The sequence below is a fragment of the Heptranchias perlo genome, chromosome 13, assembly GCF_035084215.1.
Source record: "Heptranchias perlo isolate sHepPer1 chromosome 13, sHepPer1.hap1, whole genome shotgun sequence".
Lineage (NCBI taxonomy): Eukaryota > Metazoa > Chordata > Chondrichthyes > Hexanchiformes > Hexanchidae > Heptranchias > Heptranchias perlo.
In genome coordinates, this window is record NC_090337.1 from 26400671 (window position 1) to 26408684 (window position 8014).

Below are 8014 nucleotides of genomic sequence, written 5' to 3' on the forward strand. Positions count from 1 at the left end.
CCCGAGCCAATAAGGCATCCGTCACAGTTCGAGCGCGGCAGATCACGTCGCAAAATTTGGAGATCTAATGCCGATTTTGCACCGGAAAAATGGGTGACCGTGAGTTGAATTTCTCCTGCAAGTATCCAAGCAATATATAAAGAAAAAGAAAATTAACAATTGGGTAATTTATACTATTAATACCCCTTTTAAATTCCTTATTGAAGATTTTTTTTTACAGGGAACTTGTATACTAGGGCGTGCTCCCAGTGAGGAACCATGCTTGAAAGAAGTGTGTATTGGAAAATTGAGGCTACAATGTTGTAGCCCAACCTCTAACGCCCAACCTCTAACATGCTCCCTGTGAGTGCAGCTACACCATTGGAGAAGTGTAGGATTGCTTATTGTACCCTACATTGGACCTAGCCAATTCTTAACAAGCTCTGGGATTTAATGTAAGGAGACAATAAAATGAATCTTCAAAAGTAGATGACTCTGTTACTTTACAAATGTAATACTTTATGAACAGTTCTTAACTGTATTTCAAATCCAGTCCTTCGTTCCTCCACTCCTCCACCCCCACTTTCCTGAGAGCCCCTTACCTCCACATAACCTATTCAGTAGCTTTTATGACTAAACTGATGATGTCAGATTCTGCCAAATGCATGGAAGCTTCATTTAATCTCCCAGCCAAGAACTAGTGAAACTCACTCCAAAGCAATGACAAGTGAGTAACAGCTTATCCCTGGCACTCAAAACCTTATAACCATTCTGTTGGGAGGCAGGTGGTGGGCCACCTGTGTTAGTTTTCTGCCCATAGACTTTTCATGTTTGGTATTTTTGTATATTATTTGTTAAATAGATGTTCTCTATTGTTAAATAGCAGATTGATCTTTTCTTTGAAAGATCATTTTAACAATATATTGAGGAAATATAATTTTTTAACTGTTTTGAACAGTCAGGAGTTTAAACTAATATGCCAGTTACTGCTCTTACTTATTTTAAATAGGCTGGAGTTCATTGTTAAGTTAAAGTGAAAGTTTAACAATTGATTAATGCTCCTTTCACAGCAGAAACAGTAAAACTAAAGCAAGAGTGCCTCACATTTCAAATCTGAGTTTAGATGTACTTTCTGGGGACATTAATTACCTCCCACCATCAAAAAAAACTTTTACTTTCTTTCCTAGGAGAATTTAAATTAAAAACCTTTGGCCCTGAAAATCTGCAGGGGAGCACATCCTGACATAAATGCCCAGATCTGTCCGAGGCCACTACTACACACTCCGTAAATGTTCACTGGTCAGGAGGAGATCCACAGTAATACATGCCAATGGCGGGTGCTCATGCAAGTCGGGATATATCTTGGGTGCCCACGATTTGAAACAGATCGGAAGGTTTAATGGGCTTAGGCTGTTAGGCTCCCTCTCCCCCAGGGGAAACTAGAAGAAACTGCCTCCAGCAGACCCCTTCAAAAATACAGTTCCTCACTGGGTTTTCAGACCACAATCCCAGCCTAGACTCACAGGTGGGTTCCACTTGCACACTTTGGTGGGCGAGTATGCAGGCATACTGCTGTTAATGAAGCACTGAGTCCCTCTGAAGACTGAGAATGCAGGTACTCCTACCATAAATAGTCCCTATCCCAGCCCTGCCCACTTCTGCATTGATGGCCTTATTTGGGATGAGCATAGGGTCCTGTTGTAACTAGGTTCTGGCCTAATTTGCGACCCTTTTGGTGCACTCCCACCAGAGTTAAGGCAGGTGTATAGTGGAAGGCCCATGGATTTTCAGCCTTTTTATTTTCAGATAAATAAAACACATCTTTACATAATAAAATTAGGGAAAACACCATTAGAAAGAATTTACATTTATATAGTGCCTTTCATGACCTCAGTTGTCCCAAAATACTTCACAGCCAATAGAGTACTTTTGAAGTGTAGTCACCATTGACCAGAAACTTAACTGGACCAGCCATATAAATACTGTGGCTACAAGAGCAGATCAGAGGCTGGGTATTCTGCGGCGAGTGACTCACCTCCTGACTCCCCAATTCCTTTCCACCATCTACAAGGCACAAGTCAGGAGTGTGATGGAATACTCTCCACTTGCCTGGATGAGTGCAGTTCCAACAACACTCAAGAAGCTCGACACCATCCAGGACAAAGCAGCCCGCTTGATTGGCACCCCATCCACCACCCTAAACATTCACTCCCTTCACCACTGGTGCACTGTGGCTGCAGTGTGTACCATCCACAGGATGCACTGCAGCAACTCGCCAAGGCTTCTTCGACAGCACCTCCCAAACCCTACCACCGAGAAGGACAAGAGCAGCAGGTACATGGGAACAACACCACCTGCATGTTCCCCTCCAAGTCACACACCATCCCGACTTGGAAATATATTGCCGTTCCTTCATCGTCGCTGGGTCAAAATCCTGGAACTCCCTTCCTAACAGCACTGTGGGAGAACCTTCACCACACGGACTGCAGCGGTTCAAGAAGGCGGCTCACCACCACCTTCTCAAGGGCAACTAGGGATGGGCAATAAATGCTGGCCTCGCCAGCGACGCCCACATCCCATGAACGAATAAAAAAAATTGTAATGTAGTGAACTGCAGCAGCCCATTTGTGCACAAGGTCCCACAAACAGTAATGAGAAAAATAACCAGATTACCTGTTTTAGGAGGGATAAATATTGGCCAGGACACTGGGAGAACTCCCCTGCACTTTTTTGAATATTGCCTTGGGATATTTTACATCTACCTGAGAGGGCCTCGGTTTAATGTCTCATCTGATTAACTGCACTGCTGACAGTGTAGGACTCCCTTAGTACTGCACTGAAGTGTCAGCTGAAATTATGTGCTCAAGTCTCTGGTGTGGGGCTTGAACCCATGACCTACTGACTCAAAGGTGGGAGCGCTACCACTGAGCCAAGGCTGACACCAATGTTAAGTATTTCTTGTTTTAGTGTTAAGTGTTTTAGTCACTTGCTCCTTTATGTCAATGTAATTGGCAGCAAGTCTTTCTCTACAGTTGTGAATACCTGAAAGTGAATATTTCACAGTAAAATTACACACATCTGAATGTTTAAAAAATTATTTTGGAGAGATGCCTGATGGTACAGGGTTTTGGAGTTGGATTATGTTACTTTGGGAAGTGCTGAGTGGAAGTCAGCTGTTTCCCCACAAACAAGGAAAGTAAGCTGGAGGGTTGGTCACTTTGATATGCCTTCAAGTACCTTGCCATAGTTGTCCAGCAGCATTGGTGGAGGCCTGGGAGATTATCTCTATCCTGCCCTTGTGGCTGGGGAAGGAATGTGGAGGAGATTCCATAAAGGGCAAAGGGGAGAATGAAATTACTTGAAATAAAAATAAAAATTGATTTTGGGCAGCTTTAAAATACTTTAGGATGTTTAACACATGAATTTCTAAACATGGGTCCTGCAGCCTTCATTCTGATCCTGCTTTGTGCCAGTTGTTTTAACTGTCACACAAGTTGACTTTAAGAAACATCTTGTAACACACAGCCACCCCTTCAAATATTTACATTCTTTTTCTTCATGGTTAGTGAATGCTTGTGATCATTGCAATTCAGGTACTCTTTGAGTTTACAAGATAGGAAAATGTTCAGTTGGATAAGAAAGTTCAAAGAGAATATCCATCATGCTTTTGATCAGCTGGACTGTGCAACTTTCAATGTATAGACCTTTTTTATTCAAAGATATGTCTGGGCTGAATCAGAATTTAGATAATGTTATTACCTGTCGAACCAAACTGCAGATGTTTACTGATCACTCCTAAAGATTCAGTAATACAGACATGGACATTTATAGTTTAAATCTATCTCATCTGACAAATGCTGCTTTTTAAACAAGATAGCTGAATTATGCATTAAGTATGCCACACTGTGCTAATGAATTATGCGTCAAATTTTTAAGAGCTATTTGCAAATACTTAATATTTTTATCTACTCCATACATAAGTGCACAATGTTATCAAGACACCTGGTATAATTCCAATTGGCTTCCAAATGTTGCTGTTAGCAATGTTTTGTTTTTCTGGTACAGCTGTTGTTGTAGTGGGAATAAAGATTCTGTACCTATCCATTTATGTAAGGAGAGGATGCCTTTTTGAAAAGGAAGCACGCATTTGAAAAAAATGGCTAGCATGAATGTCGTTTAGTCAGTTTGGCCATGAAAAAGCCCAGGATGAACAATAGTTCGCTTAAATTAGTTATCTAATGCTATAGTTTTATTGCATTTTGAGGGTAAGAAATTGATATGCAGCTTCAAAACAAACATGTTCAGGTCGATCTGTGCAGTCCAAATCTGCGTTGGTGTAAACCAGACACACCCAGGTTCTTGTCAGTTAAAGTTGAAAGTAAGTTTGATGGCAAATCACCTCCATTGCACCATTTAAACCACCGCTCAATCTACATGTCACATTCTGCCCTGTAGTCTTGTATCATAGTTACCCCATACTGGCCCCATCATCTGTCGACATGCTTAATTTTTAACATTTTAATGTTATATATGTTATTTTCCTACTCTGGGGCATGTTCACTCAATCTAAATGGATTCATTGTACTGAGCCTGAATTATAGAACCAAGCTGCCGAATAGCCACAGTGTTAATTTCACTCATTTATTGGGTGTTGGGACCAAAGTTTGGTTGAAGTAGTGAGTTTTAAATAGCCTCTTACAGGAAAAGAGGAAGGTGGAAAGGCAGAGGGATTTAGAGAGGGAATTCCAGAGCATGTGGTTTAAGGTTGAAGGCATGGATGCCAATGGTGGAGCAAAATGGTTGGGCAAAAGAGGAATGGAGAATTTGGAGGAGGAGGAGTTGTAGAGCTGGAGATGTTAGTGAAAGGGAAGGATTTAAATGCAAAGATGAGAATTTTAAATTTATGGGATTGGGGGACCAGCAGCCAATGTAGATAAACGAGGATGGAGGTGATGGGAAAGCGGGATTTGGTATTTGGGCAGCAGAGTTTTGGATGAACTGAAGTTTTTGGAGGGTGGAGGATCGGAGCATTTTTATTTCTGCTTACCCAAAGTTTTTCCAAATGGATCATTTTATATTTTGCTCTTCACATAGCTCAGCTGTAGTGTCAGTTTCATTTAAGGTTTGAAACATTTTTCTTTCACCGCAGCCACATGGTCAGACAGTGGGTTATTGAATGGCGTGAGTTTTTTTTTGCTTTTTTATGTAAGGCGTGATCATCTCCTGCAGAACAAAAACATTTTGTAGGATTTTTCCAATGTGTCCATCATCGCTCTGTTGCAGGCAAAGTTCCAAGTCTAGCAAAGGAGTTGAGTGCGGTATCTATTTTTTAAATCTTGTTTTGCTGAACACCTGTTTCCAGCTCACAGATGTTTATCTGCTGTGATGCAGAATTGAGATAATTTAACTGCCAGAGAAAAATAGGAATATTTACAGATCATCTTTAAAAAAAACATCAACAGGTCAGAATACTACTTCTAGTTTATTTCGACTAACTCTCTTTATTCTAGTTCTTTCTTTTAAACATAACCATTTCTCTGAGGCAACTACAAAGACTTGTTTCTGCTACAATAAATGAACCATTTAAGTTTTCCAAAAATGTAAATTTTGCAGTTTTTTTAATGCTGCATCAGGATAGGATTTACCGAGTAATATTTTCTCCATCAAACACTCATCAAAGAATTTGAGCTCTATTGGTATGGTCTGCAGGGAGGTTTGCTTAGCCCACGCTGTTGATAATCTGAGGAAACAATCACTGGATATTAAGCATATATGAATACCAGTTTTTTTTCCCCAGATAAACATGACAGGTCATGACGGTTAGTGTTTTTTTCTGTGCAGCCACACCTTTGGCCACCCACAGTTGTGTATAAGACGATCATTATTTCAATCATTTATGCCTTTTCAGTGCAGTGTTGAAACCAAAGGCTTCAGTACCTATAATGTCATAGTAATTTATTACAGTTGACATTGATCAGTAGGTTTTAGGGATGTGTACTTTTTATGAGGTTGGATAATAAGTTGTTGCCAATCTTTAAGTCGTGAATTACATCAGAGGAACCTTTTTGGAGATTTTAAGATAGGATTGTTTATTGATGCATCTAATGTCACACTGATGTTGCATTTTTGCAGCTTTGGTTCCATGTAATTCTGATGTGGTGTGTCCATATTCTTCCTATAGTTGTACTCAAATGGACTTTTAGATGAAGCATTTTAAATTTATGACACTAGTAGATTAATAATGTAGTTCTAAATAAACATGTCTGCCAGTAGTAGATTTGATAGCCAGCCTCAATTAGCAACCACAATGAGAAGGCATGTGAACACAAACCCAATCTTGTTCTGTTGCAACATGCAGCATTTTAATTTTCTAGTTTATCAGTTCAAAAGCTACTGAGATGGAGAACATGTTTCTGCAGCAGTGTGTGCCGCCAACTACAAAGTGAATTAGATGATGGGACATTATTCAACAATACTTTAGTTCTCTGCACATTCCTACCGTTTATGGGATTGTTCATTGGTAACTGTTTTAACGATCCAGTGTAACAGCAGCTTAGGGTTCATTTTAATTCCTTAAAAAATGACAAGTAATAAAAGTCACGTTTAAGAAGTGTTATCTACAAAGCACAAGGATCACTGGTAGCAGGAACTTGATGTTAGAATATAGAAAGGCACATTTCATATTTCGATATGTACATTTTAAATTTAGAACTGCAGTATCCCATTTTCCCATTTCTTAGCTACCACTGATGTATTAAAAGAAGGGAAAGGGAAATGTCCTTCTCCAGCATAACCACTTGACTCTACCCACAATCCATGAATTAGTAAACGAACCTACTTGATGAATCTAAATAATTTTATTTTGGCTAATCGCAGTTATGATCACCTTCCCTCCTCCTTCAGATCATTTTATAGTTTCCGCTGTTCACCCTTGTCATTCCTGGATAATGGAGGCGACAAATTAATCCGTGGCTATGTTAACAGGAAACATTAGGCCGGATCATGCTGGAGGGAGGCATTTTGCGGCGTGCCCCCATAATTAGACTTTATTCTGCACCCTTCAGCTCAAAAATTTTATGCGCCCTAACTTGTTGGAAGTGCGAGCTGATAATGGCGTGGAGAGGACAACAGGGCATCTGGGACTTCCGTGAATGGCAGGACCAAAAGTGTATCTCCTTAATCAATGAGAATTAAGAATTGAGAAAGACCAGAGGAACGACTGAGAAGGAAGATGAATTAGAACGGGCGAATTAGAGTCAAATCAGGTACAGAAAGAGAAAAAGAGGTAAAGAAAGATTGGGTTAAGAGAGAGAGAAAGGAAAAGTAAGAAAAAAATTTAAAATTTGACATTTTTAAAACCTCCCAAGAAAAATTTACCATCTGAAGGAATGAGACTCCATAGTTTAAATTGTTCAATTTCTGGGCCAGAGAGTTTGTTAGGCATCGCATTAACAATTATCACGTCGTTAAAAAGGTATGTATGCTTTTAATTATCAGACTTAACTTGCTCTGGTGAGTTTAATGGACAATTAATGTGCAAATACAGCAAGTTCTTAAAAATAACGGGGAGGCTCAGGGCGAGATGCTATTTGTGCGAAGCAAACAGTGGAGTGGCGAAAATCGACCAGCAAGTTCTGGAGATTCACAACTCAGGGTGTATCTCTTAATCCCCAGAACTTGCTGGCCGATTTGCACATTAATAATTGCTTGCGTCGTTAACACGCTGTTATTTTTCCAGCAAGATCCGGCCCTGTTTTTCAGTAGGGAGGGAGCATTACTAATGGTGCACCAATAAGCTAAAATAATGTGTATGAAGGAGTCTGACAGAGGTCCACAATTGTTACACATTATAACAAAATTGCTTTGGCATCTATTATTGGGCTTCTCAAATTGCTCAGTCCAGCAATGGGAATATATTTGAATGAACAATTCATGATGTTATCCAATACATGAGATTTTGCAAAATGGAATGTGAAATGTGAAATTACTCCCATCAAAGGTTTGTCAGGAAGCTTTAGAAGTTCAAAACAAAATA